The following is a 24,300-nucleotide window of genomic DNA, read 5'->3' as shown; positions in this document are numbered from 1 at the left end:
ATTTCAACTATCCCTATACCGCCGTTTGCTCTCTGATCCACACCGCTCTCTTCTTGTCCCTTAACATTAGGCCTAACATTTTTCGTTCCATCGCTTGTTTGAGCAGTCCTTAACTTGTTCTCAAGCTACATTGTTAGCCTCTAAGTTCCTGCCCAATATGATAGTACTATAAGAATGTAATGGTTGCACATTTTTTTTTGTCAATGACGGCGGTGAGCTTCCGGTCATGATTTGGTAATGCCGGCCGTATGCGCTCTGACCCATTGTCATTCTTCTGTAAATTTCCTTCTCATGATTAGGATTCCCTGTTAATAATTGGCCTAGATAAATTTACTCCTGTACGCACTCTAGAGGGTGACTGACGATCATGAATTTTGGTTTGGTTGATAGGTCCTTCAACATTTTTTCATTTATTTATTTCATCACTCATCATTAATACAGGAGGAGATCCCGGAGGTACAAAAACTCAGGAAGACCTCCTATTAGTAATTTAACAATATCGTAATTAATACATTAACACATTAATACATTAACACATTACCTTCGGCTTCTGCATAATAATCTTCAACCTACTCTTATACTTTCTCGGTTAAGGTCTTCAGTCAATTGGTGCAATGTATCCCCAGCGTTGCTGAGCATGACAATGTCATCGGCAAGCTGAACGTTGTTGAGATATTCACCGTTTATCGTCGCTCCTATCCTTCTTGCAATCTAACAGCCTGAATATTTTTCTAGGCATGCAATGAATATCATTGGAGAGATTGTGTCTCCTTGCCTGACCGCTTTGCCGATAAGCATTTTACCACTTTTCTTGCGGATAAGTAAAACATATGAAGCTGGTACTATCATTGAGGCAGAGTCTAAGCCTGAGCAGTTGTGGATACGTGTACTGTGGCTGAAAGCAAGTATGGAAGTTCTACAAAGAAAAGGAAATGTTTATTTTACTCTACATAGATGCTCGTTCAAGGCTTTTTGTGAAATCATCCAACGTTGTGGCACCAGGATAGCAGCAGTATTTCACGTAGGAGGCTCCACTGGACGGCATCAGCTGAAAAAAAGTAAATTACAACCACGTGTCATTTTGGTGTGTAGACCTCACAGGAATACTGTGCGTAGAGGCAAAACGTGCAAAAGTGGTGTATGTGCAGCATTGCAAACCAAAGCAATTCGCTTTTACACGCACGGTGTAGAAAATACCCGACTCATTCCATACAATACCACAAAATATGAAGAAAACATCTCGTTTCCAAGCATTCCCCCATTCTCGGGCATTATTTCCGGCACTTCAAGAGCACAAATACACGGGCCACTGCGCGTTTCCACGACAACTTGGCCTCAGCCGACGCGATTGCACGCTACGTACACAGAGGTGGCCACAACGCAGGCTCTCAGCGAGACCATGCTAGACGCTCGCAGAATGTCTTCTCCTGGAACTCAAACCGAATGCGTGGATGCAAAGACTATTTTCAGCCGTTCAGAAAACAGAATTTTCGAGTCACAAGTTACCGTTCTTTGAGCTCCTCGGCTTTATCTTTTGAACGTTCTGCCGGCGCAAGCAACACACTCCCGTGTTATCACTCTTGGCAATCACTCGTCGCGTTTTGGACAAACGTGAGTACCGAAAGAAGGTATATTTTGTTGCGAGGCCATTAAAAGGATCACAAAATTGTGCCACCAGGATTCAGTACACGCCAAACTGATTTTGTCACCACGACCGAGCCACTTTTCGCGAACTGCTTCACAACGCAAGGCGCGGCGAGCGTTCCTCAAAAGTATACCAAAAAGTAACGAAATTAATCATGATAACATCGGGGGTCAGAGAAAGCGTCACGAACTTGTTGTCCCAGTAAGATTCAGTACACGGGAAACTGCGTCACACGACCGACCTGCTTTTCGCTAACTGCGTCACGAAGCCGGATGCTGCAAGCGCGTACCAAAACTACCGAAATCATCATCATCATGTTTTATGTTCACTGCAGGACGAAGGCCTCTCCCTGCGATCTCCAATTACACCTGTCCTGCGCCAACCCACTCCAACTAGCGCCCGTGAATTTCCTAATTTCATCGCTCCACCTAGTCTTCTGCGGTTCTCGACTGCGTTTCCCTTCACTTGGTACCCATTCTGTAACCCTAATGGTCCAACGGTTATCTAACCGGCGCATTACGCGACCTGCCCAGCTCCATTTTTTTCTCTTGATGTCCATTAAAATATCGTCTATACCCGTTGCTCTCTGATACAAACCGCTCTCTTTCTGTCTCTTAATGTTATGCCTAGCAATCTTCGTTCCATCGCTCTTTGTGCGGTCCTTAACTTGCTCTCAAGCTTTTTTCTCAGTCTCCAAAGTCTCTGCCTCATATGTCAGCACTGGTAAATTGAACTGATTGTACACTTTCCTTTTCAATGATAATGGTCAGAGCTTCCAGTCAGGAGCTGACAATGTCTGCCGTATGCGATCCAACCCATTTTTATTCTTCTATGAATTTCCGTCTCATGATCAGGGTTCCCTGTGACTAATTGACCTAGGCAAACGTACTCCTTCACAGACTCTAGAGGCTGACTGGTGATCCTTAACTCTTGTTTCTTTGCCCGGCTATTCATCATTATCTTTGTTTTCTGCATATTAATCTTCAACCCCACTTTTACACTTTCTCGGCTAAGGTCCTGAATAATTTGTTCTAACTCGTCTGCATTGCTGCTGAATAGAACAGTGTCATCGGCGAACCGAAGGTTGCTGAGATATTCGCCGTCAATCTTTACTCCTAAGCCTTCCCAGTTTAATACCTTGAATACTTCTTCCAAGCACGCAGTGAATAGCATTGGATAGATTGTGTCTCCCTGTCTGACCCCTTTCTTTATAGGCATCTTCCTGCTTCTCTTGTATTGCATTAAGGTAACTGTAGAGCCTCTGTATATATTGTCCAAGGTATTCACCTCAGTGTCCTGTACTCCTTGATTATGTAATGCCTCTATGGCTGCTGGTATCTCTACAGAATCAAATGCCTTTTCGTAATCTATGAAAGCCCTATAGAGAGGCTTATTGTGCTCTGCGGATTTCTCGATGACCTGATTAATGACATGGATGTGATCCATTGTAGAGTATCCCTTCCTGAAGCCTGCCTGTTCCCTTGGTTGACTAAAATCCAGTGTTGCCCTTATTCTATTAGATATTATTTTGGAAAATATTGTATATAATATTGGGAGTAAGCTAATGGGCCTATAATTTTTCAGTTCTTTAACGTCTCCGTTTTTGTGGATTAGTATAATGTTTGCATTCTTCCAGTTTTCTGGGACCCTTGCAGTCGATAGACACATCGTATAAAGAGCCGCCAGCTTTCCAAGCATTATGTCTTCTCCATCTTTGATTAAATCGACTGTTATTCCATCTTCTCCTGCCGCTTTTCCCCGTTTCATGTCTTGCAAGGCCCTTCTGACCTCATCGTTAGTTATAGGAGGAGTTTCTGTATCCTGTTCATTATTGTTTCGAATGGAGTACTCCTGAGTCCTCTGGGTACTATACAGGTCCGTATAGAATTCTTCCGTTTGTTTTACTGCATCTTGGAGATTGCTGATGATATTACCATGTTTACCGCTCAGTGCATACATCTTGGTTTGTCCTAGTGCATTTCTCGCTTCACCTGAATTTTCATGTCCCCAGCAATTCAGGTGAAGCGAGAAATGCACAAGGGCTTGTACATAAAACCTTTACCTAAAAATATGCATCCGATACATCACGAGAACCGTAGGAAGGCAAGAGCCAGAGCTTTACATGCTAAGTACGGGAAGTACAACGGGGCAGTCTACGTAGATGTCGCCGAGTATAAGAACAAGGACGCATTTGCAGTTGCGGTGGTGGACGGGCGGGGACGCTTAGTCACCTCTGGATCAGTCAAAACCCGCTCCTCAGAAACTGCAGAGGAGGCGGCGATAGCGCTAGCTATAGGTAATACTGAAGCTGACCTGATTTTCAGCGACTCTAAAACAGCCATCCGAAATTTGGCGAGGGGCAGAATCTCTGTCACAGCGGCAGGATTACTAAATCGGGCCACGGGGCGAGGGACTACGGAGGTGGAAATTGTCTGGGTACCGGCCCACTCTGGGAACCCTGGGAACGAGGCGGCTCACATGAATGCTCGAGGTTTCGTCAGCCGAGCAGGTGAGCCGGACGTTCCAGGGAGGTCCACGAGAGATGGGCTGGTGTCCTTTCACGACATTACTAACCATTACAAACTTGAGCGGAGAATTTACCCTCCACCGGACAAGCAATTGGTGAAGGCGCAGGAAAGCGTCTGGCGAAGATTGCAGACGAGATCTTTCAGTAACCCATACGTGTTAAACAAAATCTACCCGGACGTTCAGCCGGAATGCAAATGGTGCCAGGAACTGGCCACCTATGACCACATATTATGGAGCTGTAGCATAGCGCCGCCACCGACGGATATTATGCGTGATCCTTCTCTCGAGCAGTGGGAGGCCGTGTTGGCCAGCTCAGACCCGGTCATCCAGACCAGGGCCGTGGAGTGGGCCACCCAGGTCGCCGTCAGCCATGAGCTGATGGCCATCTAGCACGGAATCGTCCGCACATGCGTTCTGACGAAAATAAAGTTTTTCCATCCATCCATCCATTGGTTTGTCCTATGCCAAGTTTCTTTCTCACTGACTTCAGGCTGCGTCCATTTTTTACGGCTTCTTCAGTCTTTCTCACGTTATAATTTCGAATATCACTTATTTTCGCCTTGTTGATCAGTTTTGATAGTTCCGTGAATTCTATCTTATCTCTTGCGTTGGACACTTTCATTCTTTGTCGTTTCTTTATTAGGTCCTTTGTTACTTGGGAGAGCTTGCCTACTGGTTGCCTTGGTGCCTTGTCCCCCAATTCAATTGCTGCCTCTGAAGCCAGCCTCGTTACCGTTTCATTCATTAGTTCTATGTCATCATCATCATCTCTCTGTTCTAAGGCCGCATATTTGTTTGCAGGTACCAGCGTGAATTGATCTGCTCTTGCCCTTACTGACTCTAGGTTGACCTGTCTCTTCTGGACCAATTTTGTTCTTTCTCTCTTCAAATTGAGGTGAATCCTAGCCCCCACTAACCTATGATCACTGCACTTTACCCTACCTATCACTTCTACATCCTGCACTATGCTGGGATCGGCACAAAGTATGAAGTCAATTTCATTTCTTGTTTCACCATTAGGGCTTCACCAGGTCCACTTTCTGTTCAGCGAAAATATACCGTGTACCTAGGCGCGCTCACGACCGCGTGCATGCGTGAGATTCGGGAAACGAGAGGTTAGGGCCATCAAAAATTGACACTATGTCATGCAACCATAATGTCAGGGCGGACAAATCAGCGGATCTCTTAGGTACGTAGGACCCTCGGGGCCGCAATTCTAGGAGACAAGGTAGCCTAGCCGCCTGCGGGATTATATTACTGAGCTTTGTCTTATGCTCGGTTGCGGTAGTCGGAAGTTCAAATCCCCCCTCCTTTTTTTATTTACGATGGTGTATCTGCGTATGACATCCTCCAGTGTACTACATCTTCAGGCTAGGAGTGGCGCCTGACTCCGGCGAAAGATGCCGAGAGCGAGTGGTGCTATACTAATCCACGGAAAACCAAATTAGGAAGGCCCACTAAGCTTGAACAAAGACACTTCCTCACCAGAACAGGAATTGGCCTCCCTGGTGCAGTATTCGGCCGCAACCTTCCCAATGATATCTACACTTAGCTCATGGTCTTCAGTCCCCAGCAGCTACGGAGCATCGGCGGGAGCTACGGAGCATCGGCAAGGCAGCGGTCAGGCCTGTAACGCAGCAGAGGGTGCTAAGAATCTCTGGGTCCGGACAGGCCGCCAATCGAAACTGACTCTGTCAACCTTTAATTGCCGAACTCTGTCGAGTGAGGCTAGCTTAGCAGTACTATTCGAGGAAATATCAGACTCTGTTTGGGATATCATCGGCCTTAGTGAGGTTAGAAGGACTGGTGAGGCTTATACGTTGCTGAATAACAGCCATGTCCTCTGCTATAGAGGTCTGCCAGATAAGAAGCAATACGGAGTAGGATTCTTAATCTATAAGGACATAGCGGGCAACATTGACGAATTCTACTTCATTAATGAGAGGGTAGCCGTAGTTGTAATCAAACTTAATAAGAAGTATCGATTAAAGGTAGTACAAGCCTGTGCTCCAACATCCAGCCACGACGATGAGGAAGTAGATCAGTATAATGAAGATGTTGAATTAGCGATGAGAAAAATGCAAACCCGATATACAGTAGTAATTGGTGACTTCAATGCACTTGCAATGCAATGCCTGTGTACTACTTGAATAACGTTGCTTTAGAATCTACTAACTCATATAAGTACTTAGGCCTACATATAACATCTAGATTAACATGGAATCGTCACGTCGAATAGATAATTAATCAAGCTAACCGCTTGATGGGATACTTACGCCGTAACTTTTCTCACGCTCCCTCTCCTTTAAAATTACTACTTTATAAAAGCTTGTTACGGCCAAAATTAGAATACGCTGCAGCTATATGGGACCCTTACCACGAAAACCTAATACATTCCCTTGAACTCATCCAAAACAACGCCACTCGTTTTATTCTTTGGAATTACTACCGTGGTGCGAGCGTTTCTTCAATGAAATCGAATCTGGGTCTTCAACCGCTAGCAACACGTCGAAAAATTTCCCGCCTTTCATTTTTTCATAAGCTGTATCACCACCCTACACTTCATTCAAAATTCATGTCGCTACCATATTACTTATCTCACCGTACTGATCATCATCATAAAGTTAGAATTGGTACATGTAACACGACACACTTTTTACACTCATTTTTGCCACGTACGTCGAAAGATTGGAATGAACTTCCTTCTTACATTGTTTCCATTAATAACAATGATCATTTTCGAAAAGCACTAGCTAACAATGTACAATAGCAAACATTTGTACGAACTGCTCCTGGTATTTTCCTTTTTCTTGTTTAGTGTTACTTTTATATGTCATGTTCTATTACTGCATTTATCAGCTAACATTGTATAATTAGCAAATATTGTGTATACGCTCATGATTTATTTCCTTCTTATTTGTTGTATAACCCACTCCCCTCTCTAATGCCGAAAGGCCCTGAGGGTAAATAAATAAATAAATAAATAAAAATAAATAAAAAGTGGGGAAAAAGCAGGCGGGTGAACAGGCAATTGGCAACTACGGGGTCGATTCTAGAAACGCTAGAGGAGAGGTGCTGGTAGAATTCGCAGAAAGGAATAAGCTGAGAATAATGCACACCTTTTTCAGGAAGCGTAGCAACAGAAAGTGGACCTGGAAGAGCCCTAATGGGGAAACAAGGAATGAAATTGATTTCATACTTTGTGCCGATCCCAGCATAGTGCAGGATGTAGAAGTGATAGGTAGTGATCATAGGTTAGTGAGGGCTAGGATTCACCTCAATTTGAAGAGACAAAGAGTAAAATTGGTCAAGAAGAAACAAGTCAACTTAGAGGCAGTAAGGGTAAAAGCAGACAAACTTAGGCTGGTATTTGCAAACAAATTTGCAGCTGTAGAACAGATAGATGATGATGATGACATAGAACTAATGAATGAAACCGTAACTAGGCTGGCTTCAGAGGCAGCAAGTGAAGTGGGAGGCAAAAAGGCCCGAAGACAACCAGTAGGCAAGGTCTCCCAAATAACAAAGGACCTAATAAAGAAACGACAAATAATGAAAGTGGCCAACTCAAGAGATAAGATAGAATTCGTGTAACTTTCAAAACTGGTCAACAAGGCGAAAATAAGCGATATTCGAAACTATAACATGAGAAAGACTGAAGAAGCCGTAAAAAATGGACGCAGCCTGAAGTCAGTGAGAAAGAAACTTGGCATAGGACAAACCAAGATGTATGCACTGAGCGGTAAACATGGTAATATCATCAGCAATCTCGAAGATACAGTAAAACAAACGGAAGAATTCTATACTGACCTGTACAATACCCAGAGGAGTCAGGATACCTCCATTAGAAAGAGTAATGAACAGGATACAGAAACTCCTCCTATAGCTAGCGATGAGGTCAGAAGGGCCTTGCAAGGCATGAAACGAGGAAGAGCGGCCGGAGAAGATGGAATAACAGTCGATTTAATCAAATATGAAGGAGACATAATGCTTGGCAAACTGGCGGCTCTTTATACGAATTGTCTATCGACTGCAAAGGTCCCAGAAAACTGGAAGAATGCAAAGATTATACTAATCCACAAACAAGGAGACGTTAAAGAATTGAAAAATTATACGTCCATTAGCTTACTCCCAGTATTATATAAAATATTTAACAAAATAATTTCCAATAGAATAAGAGCAACACTGGACTTTCGTCAACCAAGGGAACAGGTTGGATATGACGAAGTGAGCCAACGCCGGACGTGAGCTTCTCAGGGACCCGCTTTTTCGTCTTAATTTTTTAGTTTCCTCGCTTTACCTCAGCACTCAGTAGCCGAAATTCGGTCGACGACTTCCCGCCTCACCAGGCGGGAGGACTTCTTGTCCTCGAAGCCGTACCACCGGCTCGCACCGCAACCGGAGTTGTCAAGGAAGGGACCCCGTTCCTCTCAGCGCTTGCCTGATGCAAGGGGAGAGATGAATGCTACTGCAGAACAACAAGCGCCCGCTGTGCTGCCGGCTGGCAGTGACCACTTCAAGCCTAATGCGACAACGGATGCTGACCTGGAGACGAACTCTCCCAAGAGGCCATGTAGTGGCGATCACGAGCCGTAAAGCGATGCCACAATAGTTGAAACCGCCGACATGGAAGCGGAAGAAAGATCGTTCACCAGGGTGACGTACAAGAAATCACGCCAAGTGGGAATACCACTGATTTTCAAGCTCACCGACCCGGAAGCGTCGTTTTATAAAGTGAATCCAAACAAGTTGGCCAGTGAGATTAATACAACGGCAAGAGAGAAGGTACAATCATTTCGCGTAACGAGGGAATGTAACTTTTCCATCAATGTGTCTTGTCTCGCTGCCTCTACGAGACTACTTGAGTTAACTCTTGTTGCAGGACTTGCAGTGGAACCATACGTACCACCATCGTACACGAGTAAAAATAGGACATGTTCCAATTCAATACGCTAAAGACCAACTACTTGAGTACCTACAAGATAGCGGCGTCATTTCCGTTAAGAGGCAGACCAGATGGCTCCTGCGAGAAGATGGAACAGTGGAACCACATGGACTTGGGAGCGTCATCCTACAATTCTTGCCTGACAAACCATTGCGAATACTCGTCCCACTTGGATTCACGAGTCATCCAGTCGAAGAATATTTAGAACCTGTAACTCGGTGCTACAGTTGCCAGCGATTTGGCCACGTTTCTAAGTCCTAACATGGCCAATTGCGATGCAAGATCTGTGCGGGAGCCCATGATTATATAGGCTGCACGTCTAGAAATCAACCCAAGTGCGCCAACTGCAACGGAGAACACATGGCTTCATACGCTAGATGTCCCAAGCATCAAGCGGCTTCATTACTCAGGCGACAAGAAATATTACATGGTTAGACCCCGAAGCAAGGCTCGCCTCCTCAGAACTTAGATGCTGTCAACCCAGTGAAAGTAGCTTCTCCGTTACAATCAGCAGGGCGCAAGAATACGTATGCGATGGTGGCTAATGGTTTACAGGAGATGAAAGGCAAACCAAGCAAGAAAGACAGCCAAGGAAAGACGTCGCCAAGTGTTGTCGACCGCCAACATGAGTCTCAGCAGGCATTCATCCCTTTGAGAACACAAGCACCTGCGCATGTCACAAGTGAATTGGAATAATCTCAGCAGCATATGGTGATGCCTATGCTCTTTGTTGAGTTAAAAGCAATTCTGCGGGCGTTTCCTATGGCAAACAACCTTCCCGAGGTGAGCGCTGTTCTTTCGTTAGAACCGCTTGTACTACAAAAGTAGCTTACAACATAGGATAGTGGCTCGCCAGATGGATAACTGTTTTCGAAACACAACAGTATTTCAATGGAATGCAAATGGCATTCGATCTAAGAGTGAAGACTTCAGGAAGCTTGTTTCGCAATACAGGTGCCCCGTTGTGTGTCTTAACGACTCCGGTGTAGACCATAATTTCCGTCTCTCGAACTACGTAATATACTCATCTTCACGAACTTCGAACCCTAGCCGAACTATGTTATGCGTCACACGCGATCTACCTTCCTGTCTTCTCTTCTCCTCAGACTCTGATGTGCCTGAGTTCGTTGCCTGTAAAGTTCAGTTTAAAAAGCTGCTAGTGGCCATTGTTTACGTTTACATGCAACCAGCATCGAGCATTACTGAGTCAACTTTCATGCATTTCTTTCAAAGGATTCAAGGACCAGTCCTATTCTGCGGGGACTTCAATGCTCATAACGTTACCTGGGTCAGTAGCCACACTTCTTCTAGAGGCAGGTCTTTAGAAAAGGCTATAGACTCATGCGGCCTTGTTGTGCTTAATGATGGATCGATTAAATTTTTAAGAGACTACAATTACACTAGTTGTCTTGATCTTACTATAGCCTCCCCTGACCTTACGCGCGGTATTAGATGGTGCACATATTATGAGACATGGCGTAGTGACCACTACCCAATTCTCATAGCGCATCCCTTTATGCATCCGGCTAGATCTCCCAGAGTAACTAAAGTTACTAATTGGCAACTATTTCGAGAATATAATTCTGCGGTAGTGAACCAAGTAAATGACCAGGACACGTTCATGTCATCGGTACTAAGTAATTACTCCAGGGCTACGCGATACACAACTGTTCCGGAAGGACAGTACAGTGTCGACGCAGACGATGAACGACTCCGAGCCGTTAGACGGGGAGCAGAGCGTCGGTCTCGTCGTTCCGGACGGCTTGAAGATCATCAATAAAGGGAACCTGCACACAGAAAATCTAACCGGGACATGCAAAAACTGGGACAGCAACGGTGGCGCGAGTTCTGTACGTCACTTACCCCCTTCACTCCCTTGCCGAAAATCTGGAGATTAATAAACGCCCTTGGCCATCCGGTATCACAATGTAGTCCCTTCAAAAGCCTTGCTACAGTTCTTGGCTCATCCGAACGCGAAATTGCAAACACGTTCTGCACAACACTAGTAAATTTCTCAAATCCTGTATCAATTCAAGATCAATCTATCTTTTCGGTGCAGCAACAGATTGAAAATGCTTGCAATATACCTCATACCCGCTATTCTGTTCCCTCTAAAAGAACTGCAGCACGCTCTCTTGAAGACATGCCAAAGAACAGCCACTGGTCCTGACAACATCTCTTATTGTACCTTGAAAAACCTTGGCCCAACAGGCACGTCCGCTCTCCTACACGTCTTCAACAAGATGTGGGGAGGAAGCACATGTTCCTGTGAGTTGGAGGATCGCTAACGTAGTCCCATTGCTAATACCTGGCGAAACGCCACTGTCTCTTAACTCCTTCCGTCCTGTTAGTTTAATGAGCTGTGTTCCAAAGGTGATGGAAAAAATGATCGATATTAGACTGCAATGGTGGATAGAATCCAGCAGTTGTCAACCAGATCAAATGGCTGGCTTCGGAAAACGTAGGTGTACAATGGACTGCATCTTTGACTTGGTAAAGTTTGTTGACCACGAGATTAGCTGTGGGAACATTGCTGTTGCTGTGTTTATTGATATTGTTACGCGAAGGACGAGTCAGTAAGACGAGCAACTATTTACAGGTTATATTTACAGCAGCGGTTGGGGCACTGACCGGTTAGATTCACAGCGCGAGCCCAGTTCGTCCTTCCTCCTCTTTTCTCGAGTGATGGCGCCCACGCACCTCGTTCAAACAATCAAATGCCACACGCGTGTAGCATAATCCCCCGGCGGCAGAAGCGACGTCCCAGAGCGTCTAAATGTCATCACTGGGAGGGTGATACTGCTTCAGTCGTTTAACGTGCACAATATCACTGCACTGGGAAGCAGATAGAGCGTCAGGGGCGATCTCGTAGGTGACCGGAGTCACGGCACGAAGCACTTGGTATGGGCTTGTGTAACTAGGCAGCAGTTTTTCTGACAGGCCGACCTGACGCGACGGAGACCATAGAAGCACCAAAGAACCACGCGGGAAGTGCACGTCTCGGTGTCGCCAGTCGCACAAACGCCTTTGACTCTCTTGGGATTTCAGAAGGCGGTCGCGGGCAATTCCACTTGCGTGGGCACAGCAGGCGATGGCGTCAAGTGCATATTCACTGGTCGGTGCCGCGTGAAGAGGAAGGGTTGTATAGAGGGGCAGTGCTGGTTCTCGGCCGAACAGAAAGAAAAATGGGGAATAACCGGCTGTGTCGTGGCGCGAGGAATTATAAGTAATCTGACAAACGGTAGAGCGAGGTCCCAGTCAGTGTGGTCTGAAGAGACATATTTCGCGAGCATGTCTGTGAAAGTGCGATTGAGACGTTCCGTGAGGCCATTTGTTTGCGGATAGTAAGACGTGGATAGCTTGTGCCTTGTGGCACAGGACTGCAAGATGTCTTCGATAACTTTTGATAGGAATGTCCGGCCACGGTCTGTGAGAAGTTGACGTGGAGCGCCATCTAATAAAATCACGTCGCGTAGAAGAAAATCGGCGACATCTGTGGCGCAGCTTGTACGAAGCGCTCGGGTGATGGCGTAGCGCGTCGCGTAATCCGTGGCCACAGCGATCCACCTGTTCCAAGAGGTAGAAAGAGGAAAAGGGCCAATAAGTCCAACCAACCCGAAAGAATGGTTCCGCGGGAATGTCGAGTAGTTGAAGGTACCCAGCAGGGAGCGTCGATGGTGTCTTGCGTCGCTGGCATTTATCACACGCAGCTACATATCTTCGAACGGAGCGAGCAAGCCCTGGCCAAAAGAATCGTCGGCGGATCCGGTCGTAGGTACGTGACACACCCAGGTTACCGGCAGTGGGGAGGTTGTGAAGTTCGTGGAGAACAGCCAAGCGAAGATGTTTAGGGATCACGAGGAGTAATGCAGGGCCGTCGAGGTGAATATTGTAGCGGTATAGTAAGAAATCTTGAAGTATGAATAAGTGAAGAAAACTGTCGGCAAGTGACGATTCCAGGCGGTCAATGATGATACTCAAGGACGGGTCACGGCACTGCTCGTCGGTGACATGGAGCAGTGGAAAAACAGAGTGAACACAGGCGTCGGTGTCAGTATCAGACGTAGAGGTCGCGTCTTCGACTCGGTAGCCAGAGAGGCAATCTGCGTCCTGGTGTTGGCGTCCCGACTTGTAAGTCATTGTGTAGGGATATTCTTGTAGTCGGAGGGCCCAACGACCGAGCCGGCCAGTAGGATCCTTGAGCGACGAAAGCCAACAAAGCGCATGATGGTTTGGGATAACTGAGAAGGGCTTGCCATATAAATATGGGCGGAACTTTGAAACAGCCGAGACGAGAGCAAGACATTCGCGCTCGGTAATCGAATAGTTGCGTTCTGCAGTTGTCAGGGGCCGGCTAGCGTAGACTATAACATGGTCGTGTCCGTGTTGGCGTTGCGATAAGACGGCGCTGATCCCATAACCACTAGCATCGGTTCGGACCTCTGTAGGTGCGGACGGGTCAAAGTGGGCCAGGACCGGTGGATTGGTGAGAATCGTGAAAGGCGTGAAAATGCGGCAGCCTGAGCGGAACCCCACGTAAACGGCACGTCTTTCTTCAGAAGTTCAGTAAGTGGTCGCGCGATTACTGCGAAATCTTTCACGAACCGTCGGAAATAAGAACAGAGCCCCACAAAACTCCGGACGTCTTTGACAGACTGAGGTACAGGAAAAGCCGTTACAGCTCGAACCTTCTCCGGGTCGGGTTGTACTCCGGAAGCATCGACGAGATGGCCTAACACTGTAATCTGTCGGCGCCCGAAGTGGCACTTCGATGAGTTTAATTGGAGCCCAGCCTTGCGGAAGACGTCAAGGATAACTGCGACACGCTCAAGGTGCGTCTCAAATGTAGGAGAGAATACAAGGACGCCGTCGAAGTAACAAAGGCAAGTTCACCATTTGAAACCTTGAAGCAGAGAGTTGATCATCCGTTCCAACGTGGCGGGGGCATTGCATAAACCGAACGGCATAACCTTGAATTGGTAGAGGCCAGCCATATGGAGTGACGAAAGTGGTCTTTTCTTCATCTTGCTCATCGACGGAAATCTGCCAATAACCAGATCGAAGGTTGAAGGACGAAAAGTATTTGGTACCGTGAAGGCAATCAAGAGCGTCGTCAATTCGTGCTAAAGGGTGAACGTCGATCCTTTTTTAGTAATTTGGTTTAGGTGGCGGTAATCAACGCAGAAACGCCACGGGCCATCTTTCTTTTTGACGAGCACCACCGGCGACGCCCAAAGACTCAACGAGGGCTCAACAATGCCTCTGGCGAGCCATCTTGTTTACTTCCTGCTGAATAACTTGCTGCTCTGCCGTGGACACGCGTTACGGTCGGCGGTGAATGGGAACAGCATCACCAGTGTTTATCCGATGCTCAACAAGGGACGTCTGACCAAGTGGTCTATTTTGAGCGTCAAATATGTCGTGGCAGGAAAGCAAAATGCGATATAGGGTGGCTGCTTGGTCAGGTGGGAGCGATCATGGGACGTAATGGGCCGTCGAGGACCGTCGAATCAGGAGGATCTGGAGACGCGTCGCTACAAAAGCAGTGACGTGATTGTCTGTCACTGCCGTCTGCCGAGGCCTATTCGACGAAAGTTATGGCTTTTGGCGGTAAGCGAACAAATGCTGGAGTGCAGAGGGTGTTCGGTTGTTCGGGGCGAACGTCTGAAAGAAGAGGAAGCTTGAGGCACAGTGTACCGGTGGAACAGTCGATGAGGGCAGAATGCGTCGTCAGAAAGTCGAGCCCGAAGATTAGGTCATGAGGGCAACTGATCAGCACGGTGAACAGGACGGGAACTTGGCGGCCAGCAATTCCTATGCGAGCAGTGCACATACCCCTGACGGCAACAGTGGCGCCATTGGCGACACGCACGGCTCGAGTGATGGCAGGCGTAAGAACTTTTTTGAGGCGATGAGATAGGTTAGCCCTCATTATGGATACTTGGGCTCCAGTAGCAATTACTGCCGTCAACGGAACACCATCTGCGTCTACTTCAATTAGGTTCGTGTTGGTGAGGAGCGTCAACGGAGGATTTGGACAGGACGAACGTGATGCAGCACTAACTCCAAGAGCTGCATGGATGGAGGGAAACAACTTTATTTAAAATCCGGCTAAGTTTAACGACGCATGGCCTGCATGGCCTAGTTTTTCGTCCGTTGGTTTGGCGAGGAAAAGCGGCGAAGCTGGTGTGACGGGGAGCGACGGCGTTGAGGCGACGGCGATCGCACGGAGGAGTGGCTGTCAGGGGCATCAGACGTAGGGTACAGACGGCGAGGTGAATAACGGCGAGCGTCGGCGTATGGGCGAGGAGCAGGGAATGAGCTCCAGTACCGCGGCATCCAGATGGTGCGGCAGTGGCGGTATACATGACCAACGCGGTGGCAGCGAAAGCAGATCGGTTTGTCGTCTGGGGTTCGCCATTCAGTGGGATTGCGTGGTCTGGGAGCGAAATATTGGTCATTACAGGTTGTGGAGATGGGAATGGGTGCCGAATCAGGTCGGGAGACAGAGCAGGCGGTAGGAACGTCATGGTTTGCAATTTCTTGCCGCACAACTGCTTGAATAACGGAAATAGTGGGGACTGCTTGGTCAAAGGTACCATCAGGGTGTCGTGGATGAAGGGGGGCCGGACTTGCCGCTTCAATCTCACGGCGAACGATACGTGTGACGTTCTCTTGAAATGGTCGTGTGGCGGTAAGAGCGGAGCAAGAGGACGTGGCAGGGGTGTCTGGAATCCGGAAATACTGTGGGACGACGCGGCGGCTTTTGGCTACCTCGAAGCGGCGGCATTCTTTGACGATGGCGTCGACGGTAGAAACGTCGTTATAGACGAGCAAATTGAAGGCGTCGTCCGCGTTGCCTTTTAGGATATGGCCCACCTTGTCAACCTCGGTCATGTGCTCGTCGACTTTCCGGTAAAGCGCGAACACTTCCTGTATGTAGGAGACAAACGATTCGGTCGACGACTGGACACGGGTGGAAAGCTCTTTTCGCGCAGCCTGTTGGCGACGTGACGGGTTGCCAAATAGGTCGCGAAGCTGCTCTTTGAAAATGTCCCAGCTGGAGAGCTTGATCTCATGGGTGCAAAATCAGACACGCGGTGTCCCGTCCAGATAAAAGATTACATTGGCAAGCATGTTGGTAGGGTCCCAGTGGTGGCTTTGGCTAACACGCTCATGCATGCTGAGCCAGTCGTCGACGTCAACGTCATTTTGGGTGAAGAATGTCCCAGGATCACGGAGACAAATATATATACAAATGACGGACAAAGCGACGCATACACCATAAACAAAGAAGTTCCGCCAAGGAAGTGTATAAATGTATTAAGTCCACTTCTCTTCAATGCCGCAAAAGCAGGTTTACCAGCAGTACTTCCAGCAGACATACACATATCTATGTATGCTGATCACATTTGTGTGACGCAGGATTGTACGGTGACGTTGCATAACACTAAGAACGCCTTTGCGGGCTGCGTGACAGGGCCCACAAAAACAGTTTGTGTGTACGTGCATGTGTGTGTAGTTTCTTTTTTTTTTAATCCTTCTCTCTCTCTCCTATCGCATCCCCTTGCCCCTCCCCCAGTACAGGGTAGCCAACCGGAGATAATCTCTGGTTAACCTCCCTGTCTTCCCTTTGCCTTTCTCTCCCTCTCCCTCTCTGATGACATTTGCATATGGACATCGAACAAGTCTCTAGAAGTTGTTAAGCATCGGCTGCAGGAAGCTTTGAACGCAATAGCTTATCATTTAAGAGAACAGGGCATGAAGATATCTTGTGCCAAATAAGCGGTTCTGCCTTTAACAAGAAGAAAAGGTTAGAAATTTTGGTCTTTCAACAGACGGCCATGAGATAGAGCCGGTTCGGAAACATCGTTTTCTCGGCGTGATTTTAGACCACCAGCTTCGATGGACTCATCATTTGACCGCCTTGGAGGACCAAATTAGTTGTGTTATAAACGTTCTCCGCAGAATCGCAGACACGAAGTGGGGTGGAACAACTGCATCCCTGCTTCACGTTCACTCAGCACTTGTGTGTCAGAGAATTGTTTACTCCGCCCCTATATTGCACAAATTATCTGCGACGTCCCTCCATCGGCTACAGCTGTTGCAGGCTCGGCGTTTACGAGTGTGCCTAGGAGTCCCGCGAGCTACGTCCAGTCACCTCACTATTGCAAAAGCGCGGCAACCGCATTTCACGGTGATTCGCAGCCCGGAAACATGCAGACATCTCTTCAGAATTTCTACTCAGCATTCTTCACACCCCCTTCTCTCTCTGATATAGAATCGTCCGGGTCCACAGATACACGCCATATTTCAAGAGCATAAATCACGACTCCCACGATCACTTTTTTGGCACTCAGACCTCTGCTACCCACCATGGCTTCTGCAAGCGCCGAAAATAGAAACGTCAATCGAAGGGCTTGAATATTTGCCAAGGTTGAGGACGCGTGTTGGTATAGCATATTAGAGGCTCGATTGCGCAACATTTGGACGACACTCTGTGTTTCTCTTCTGTGAGTGTCGTCCAAACGTTGCGCAATCGAGCCTCTAATAGGCTTGAATATAAAAGCAGCGTGTCCACATTAGCAGCAAAATAATTAGCGCTACATCACCTATTTGACAAGTACCAGAAATCTGTTCACGTCTACAGGGTCGGTTCTGTAATCAAAGAAAGTGCGACTGCAGCTTATGTTATACCATTCTTAAAGGTAGAGTACGCTTCTCGACTGGGACGCACGTCGTCATCAACAATAGCAGAATTAGTGGCAATTCTCCAAGCCACTCATTTTATCAAAAGATATGAGACACTAACAAAGTGAGTAATTTGCACGGACTCATTATCGGCTTTAGCATGTCTTGAAAATATTGATGACAGCCAACCACACGCACGAATAACATACGCAGTACTGAACCATTTAACTCAGGCTAATGAAAGGAAACATGAAGTGATATTACAGTGGGTCCCGGGCCATGCTGGTATAGCAGGCAATGAACTAGTTGACTCATTGGCAAAATCGGCCCATAAAGATGCAGAAATTCAACTCATCCCTTTATCACCAATGGACACAAAACGGATATTGAGAGTACTAAAGAAAGACTTGTGTATGTCAAAATGGTTTAATGAAAACACTAAGGAATCAATTCTTGACGAAGTGGACCCTCAACTCAGATATCAGCTGGATGTCCAACTTTCTAAAAGTACCTCGACACTAATTCATCGACTGCGCCTTGGCACAGCATACACCAAACATTTCCTATATTGCAACAAACGGCCTTCTTCCCCAGCTTGCTCCTGTAGCCACGACGATGAGGATGTTCGCCATCAACTCCTCGACTGCCCCATATACGATATGCAAAGACGGCAGCTAGAACAAGAGCTACACTCCATTGATCCTCACCGCTCTTTCTCACTCGCAAAATTGCTGGGCCAATGGCCATCAAAAATAGCACAGCGAAAAGCATTGAACGCACTTGAACCTTTTTATGAAGAAATGGGCATCCTTAACAAGTACTAGGTATTGCACTGAAGAATCACACGATGTTATATACTATAACGTTTTTCTATTATTTGTAATTATTAGTGCTTGTATGCTATGTGTTATACATCTTTTTCTGTGCGTGAATTATTTCAACACTGTGTAATTCCTCATCTGTTCGTATGCTCATCGAAGTCTACATCACGGCCGTTTGTGTGTGTTTGTGACTGTTTACGAACTCATTGTGGCGCAACTTGCATTTGAATTTTATACTTCTATGTTCATGGACGTATAGGACTGTGCTGTGAATTTCTGACCGTATGAAGTGATTTCTTTTCGTTTTCCTGCATATATTTTATATTGTTGTTTCCGCTATGAGAAAAGGAGTAGCCGTCACCATCATAAGGCGACTACGTCTCTTTCTTTTATTTTCATTTCAATAATAAAAGAAAGGCTGGCTTCAGGAACGGATACTCTACAATGGATCACATCCATGTCATTAATCAGGTTATCGAGAAATCCACAGAGTACAATAAGCCTCTCTATATGGCTTTCATAGCTTACGAAAAGGCATTTGATTCAGTAGAGATACCAGCAGTCATAGAGGCGTTACGTAATCAAGGAGTACAGAACGCTTACGTAGATAGCTTGGAAAATATCTACAGAGGTACTACAGCTACCTTAATTAGCTACACAATATCTCCAATGCTATTCACTGCGTGTATTCAAGCTATTAAACTGGGAAGGCTTAGGAGTAAAGATCGACGGCGAATATCTCAGCAACCTTCGGTTTTCTGATGACATTGTTCTATTCAGCAACAATGCAGAAGAGGTAAATGATTGAGGACCTTAACAGAGAGAGTGTAAGAGTGGGGTTAAAGATTAATATGCAGAAGACAAAGATAATGATGGATAGCCAGGCAAAGGAACAAGAGTTCAGGATCACCAGTCAGCCTCTATAGTATGTGACGGTGTACGTTTACCTGGGTCAATTAATCACAGGGAACCCTGATCATGAGAAGGAAATTCATAGAACAATAAAAATGGGTTGGATCGCATACGGCAGACGTTGTCAGCTCCTGACTGGAAGCTTACCATTATCATTGAAAAGGAAGGTGTACAATAAGTGCATTTTAACAGTGCTGACATATGCAGCATATAAGGCCGTGTCCGCCCACTCGGCTACGTGCCTGATACCTTGCATTTAGAGCAATTATATCTCGCTTTGCACTTGTCAACCGACATTTTACGTATTTGTGCTGTGCATCAATTCTGGCGGGATTTGACGTTGCCATGACGCACATCGGCGGCAACTGAACTTGCGACAGATAGTACTAGATAATATAATGACCAATGTGTTCTTGCATAAAAGTATCAGGCAAACATCGAAAACAATTAGAAATGGGAATAGCGAGAGCTAAACTAAGCAGAAAAATATTTGTTTATTGATATGATATGAGGAGATGGTGACGCAAAAGGTCGGCTCCTGTCGGAGGACGGCGAAAATGCATGCTGCTGGCCGAGTGCTGCCGATGAGATAAAGAACGCCCCGCCCCTTCCTCGTCACCAGTCACGATGCAGCCGACCTTGTTCACCGAACGCTCGCTTGAGAGCAGTACAATAGCACTGCGCAAACGCTCCGTCACGTGGCTTTTTTTCATATTTCGCGAGTTTCTTTTGTTTTTTTCAACCAGAAAAAAAGGACTACGTGAGACGTCTCGTAAAGGAAACAACTCTATCGGTGGTTTCTGAAGGTGCTCTACAAAGCTGCGTATCATACTGAGGGTTCTCAGACAATAATTAAAAATTTGGGTAATTAAACTTAATTAATTAGGGGGTTATGGGGAAAATAAAAATATGTCTGAGTTACTATAGGCTATTGCGAATAGTATGCGTTCGGTTCTATTCGCTTCCAACGCGCCTTTCATTTTTAAATTATTGGCTCAAGTTATGCGGGACACCCTGTATCCATATCTTGTGGCACTTTGACGTGAGTGTGCGTGCACCTGCGCAGTCGATGGCGTTAGATTATCTCCAAAGTGCAGAAAGAGGCTAAGAAATCTTTGCTTTAAATCTGAATAAGCCTTATTGGTAATGAAATGTTATAAGAGTATCTACCATTGCAGCTTATAAATGTCCGAATGGTGCTCTGTTAGCACAAAATAAGCTGCATTGGTTGTACAGAAGTGCGCCTATGATGCAGCGTTTTCTCCATTTCAGGTTCTTTCGAGGTGGATACAAAAATAGCTACGAAAACAGCTCATCAGGAACGTCTCGTCATGCGTTTCTTGACATAGCCAATAACTCTCTCTCATTGACAAATGCATGATTAGGCAACTAACTAAAGATGTGGCAATCGCATTAATTTATGAATTTTATTGGCGCAAGGGCCAGGTATAGCTTGCATATTAAAACAGAAATGTTAGAAGGTTGGTGAAGTATAAGGCACAGTGCATGCAGCTGTAACGGCGGCGTAACTAAAAAAACGTTTTGCACGCTTATACCATTGAAGGATTTTAACAATTTCATTATATTCTGGAGTTTTTACGTGCCAAAAGAACGATCTGATTATGAGGCACACCGTAGTGGGGGACTCCGGATTAGTTTTGACCACCTGGAATCCTTTAACTTGCACGCAATGTATGGTACGCAGATATATTTGCATTTCGCCCCCATCGAAGTGCGGCCGCCGCCGGGTGGGATTTGATATCGCGACCTCTGGCTTAGCAGCGCGACACCAAAGCCACTAAGCAACCACGACGAGTACCACAGAAGGATGATTCCATTCAGCTGGTCAGCCTTTACACTTCAATACGCATCCGTGACCAGTGTATCGAATGTATCAACGCCATCTGTTTTAAATGTGGTCCTTACTTCGATACATGACTTGTCCGTCCGCGGCGTTAGAACAAGTGTCTGAAACACGCGGTCCGCAGAGCTCTTGCCTGCAACCCACGCGGCCTTCCCGAGTGTTCCGCTCATCCTTCGTTATATTTTTGACCCCCATAAATCAATCTCCCACTCCCCCAAACTAGTCCCAGTGCTGCCTCGCGGTATGCCACGTGCAATGTATGCGACCTGATTCCAGACGCGAGTTGGACACGTGTACGTTAAGAACGCTATCTGCCACTCTCTATATGCCTCTGAACAGCGTAAATCGGACTTTGCCAGCCGCTCTTACTGTGCCGTTCTTTTTTTTTTCGTCTGCACGGATAACGAATGGAGTGTTTTCTTTCTAACTGCTGGCACGAAGGCGCGGGCGGACTCTCCACGCGGGGCATGTCACGCAATTTGGCTGCAGCAGTGCCGGTACCACAGCTGAGTGCTGAAGTCCTGAGATGATAACAGCCTGCCGTTATCGGTAAAAGAGGTGTAATCCGTTGGTAGATTCTGTAGTGCACCGGAAATAGACACAGCGAGAAACCATGTTCGTTGCGCTTGCCTCCGCAGCTTTCGAGGTGACAATAGAGATAAAAGTTCGATAAGGAGGCTTGCATTTAGGAGCATATACGTGCACATGGTCATAGCTGTCAGAAAAAGAAGTAAATGAAGAGAAAAAAAAATACTCGGGAGTTCACAGCAGGCTGGCATTCAACGTGCGCTTGGGTTTGCAGAAAATGAGCGACAGCTTTTCAGTCAATTCGCTCACTCTTGGTGAGCGATTATTCGAAACTTTCGAATACAGAATCAAATATTCCCCTATTCGATTCGGTCCTCGAATTGAATAGTCCCCATTACTGAGTCCGCGTAATTTTGAAATAATTTTTGAGTACTTCACGTCGCCGACTGTGCACGAGCAAGCATGAAACTGAAGCAAGAATGCAATAACTTTCGTACTGTCCACAGTGGACATAACGTACTGGATACGTACTAGATGCCCAGCATTTGTTGAGGGAGCCAGACTTTCCCGGCTAAGCCGCGCTCACTCACAATAAAAATACTTTTTAAAGCTTTGTTTTCTTTTTTCGGTTTGAAGTTACCACAGACCACACGCATGTCTGGTTTCGTGAAGAATGTATACGCAGCAGTTTTAGTTGCCCACAAAACTGTCTATCTAAACTTGATATGATAATGCATGGCCGTGTACTCTCTGTAGAGCCGTGAGTTTAGGAAAAAGCTGCTTAGTTGTTCTCAATGTCCCTTCGTGGTTTTAATAAAGCATGCTTTATAACAAAGTTGTGAGCTGGACCAGTTGGTACATCTTAGAATAATAGAGAGAGAGAGAGAGAGAGAGAGAGAGGAAAAAAGAAACAGCGGTAAATACGAAAACAAGAAGAAGACCACGGGACGGGCTGGTTTGTCTCGTTATTATTTTTTTCTTTTTGATGACATGCTTTAAATGTAAAGCATGAAAGAAACATGTTGTGAATACCAGGGTGTGAAGACTGTTTGATATTAATAGTAAGGAGGCTGTAGATTATTCGTACATTATGCGAAATGTATTCGATACTATATTCGATTCGTTTCTGGTGCTATTTGATTCGATTCGATTTGGTCTCAAAAACGGCAATTCGCACACTCCTACAAGAAAACATTCGCATGTATAAGCAGATATCAAAGAGGAGCGCAAGAAAAATAAAGAAACGAGAAACGCAAAGGAGCATTGTCAGGCCAGTCTAGGTGTCGCTAGTTGCTCACTGCTTACCACTCCCTTTGCCCATTGCCACTGGAAAGCTGGAAAGGTATTGGTTGCATTAACATTTTGATGGCAGGGAGAAATCGCTCGTTATATAATACGGTACAATTTCGAATTAGTGTTAGCTTTAGGTGTCAAGGAACCGATAGGCCAGCGGAACGCATACTCCTAGCGAAGACAGCAGCCCCAGTTCGTAATTGAAATTAGCAAGTAGGACATGCACAATTGATTTCATTCGCTCGATCCTGTTCCTTTCTTATCATCCATCTCTCACGACTGGCCAATATTTGTTCAATTCTATTACATTTGGTGATAACGTAGGCAGAGTGCCGCTCGAACCATTGAGGGAATGTAAAAAGGAAAATAATTGGAATAGATTCGTTACTTTAATTATTCCGACCCAGAAGTCTGGGCAGGTCACAAGAGAGCGCGACAGACGTACGGATGGCTGTCCCATGGAATATATGGCGCGTAATTTTTTACTTTGCTGATTTTTGAGAGCACACACCTAGTGTTAAGAAATGGATACGCAAAGGTTCACGGCATATTCTGCACCTATGCCGTTTAGTTGTTCCCCTCAAAGCAAGTGGCACACATCCACTATACACGGGATCGGCCAAGAATTAGGTGGCGAACGCAATATTGTACCACTTTATTCAAGCAACGACGAAAAATGCGCTTTGCCCTATGGCGTCGACTTCGACCTGGCGTATGTATCGCTAGGAGACATATATATTGAAGAATTATTGCAGCGTGAGCTCCAACCTCTGAAATTATTGGTGAGGGAAATTAAATTATATATATAGATGTGAATCTGTTTTATAAAAATATTGGCGCAGTTTAAACTAGGCGATCTAAACTACAGCATAGATCGCAATTTTCCAGTACTAATCCTACAGCCTCTTTTCAGCGCCGAAGGAGCACGTACTCTTATGTATGAAACCTGAGGCCGTTATTATTCACAGAATGCTTCTTAACGAGCGCAACGTAATAACGATGGTCTAATGGGACGTCGACAAACTAAAGAAAGGAGAATATTAGCTAATGCAAGCTTATCTAGACTGCCCTA

At 46.1% G+C, this 24,300-nt stretch overlaps 1 long non-coding RNA gene across 2 annotated transcripts in view; it reads right to left on the bottom strand.

The window, feature by feature from the left end:
* Positions 1-944: 944 nt before the first annotated feature.
* Positions 945-24,300, bottom strand: part of LOC140216501 (uncharacterized) — a 111,882-nt gene continuing 88,526 nt past the window's right edge. For both annotated transcript variants that reach the window (XR_011893181.1, XR_011893182.1), the window contains exon 4: positions 945-1,048. This is a non-coding gene — a long non-coding RNA (uncharacterized lncRNA). The remainder of the gene's footprint in view (positions 1,049-24,300) is intronic.

The sequence above is a fragment of the Dermacentor andersoni genome, chromosome 1 (genome assembly GCF_023375885.2).
Source record: "Dermacentor andersoni chromosome 1, qqDerAnde1_hic_scaffold, whole genome shotgun sequence".
NCBI classification, from domain to species: domain Eukaryota; kingdom Metazoa; phylum Arthropoda; class Arachnida; order Ixodida; family Ixodidae; genus Dermacentor; species Dermacentor andersoni.
Note: the sequence above shows the minus strand (reverse complement) of the source record. Positions and strands in the feature narration are given on the sequence as shown.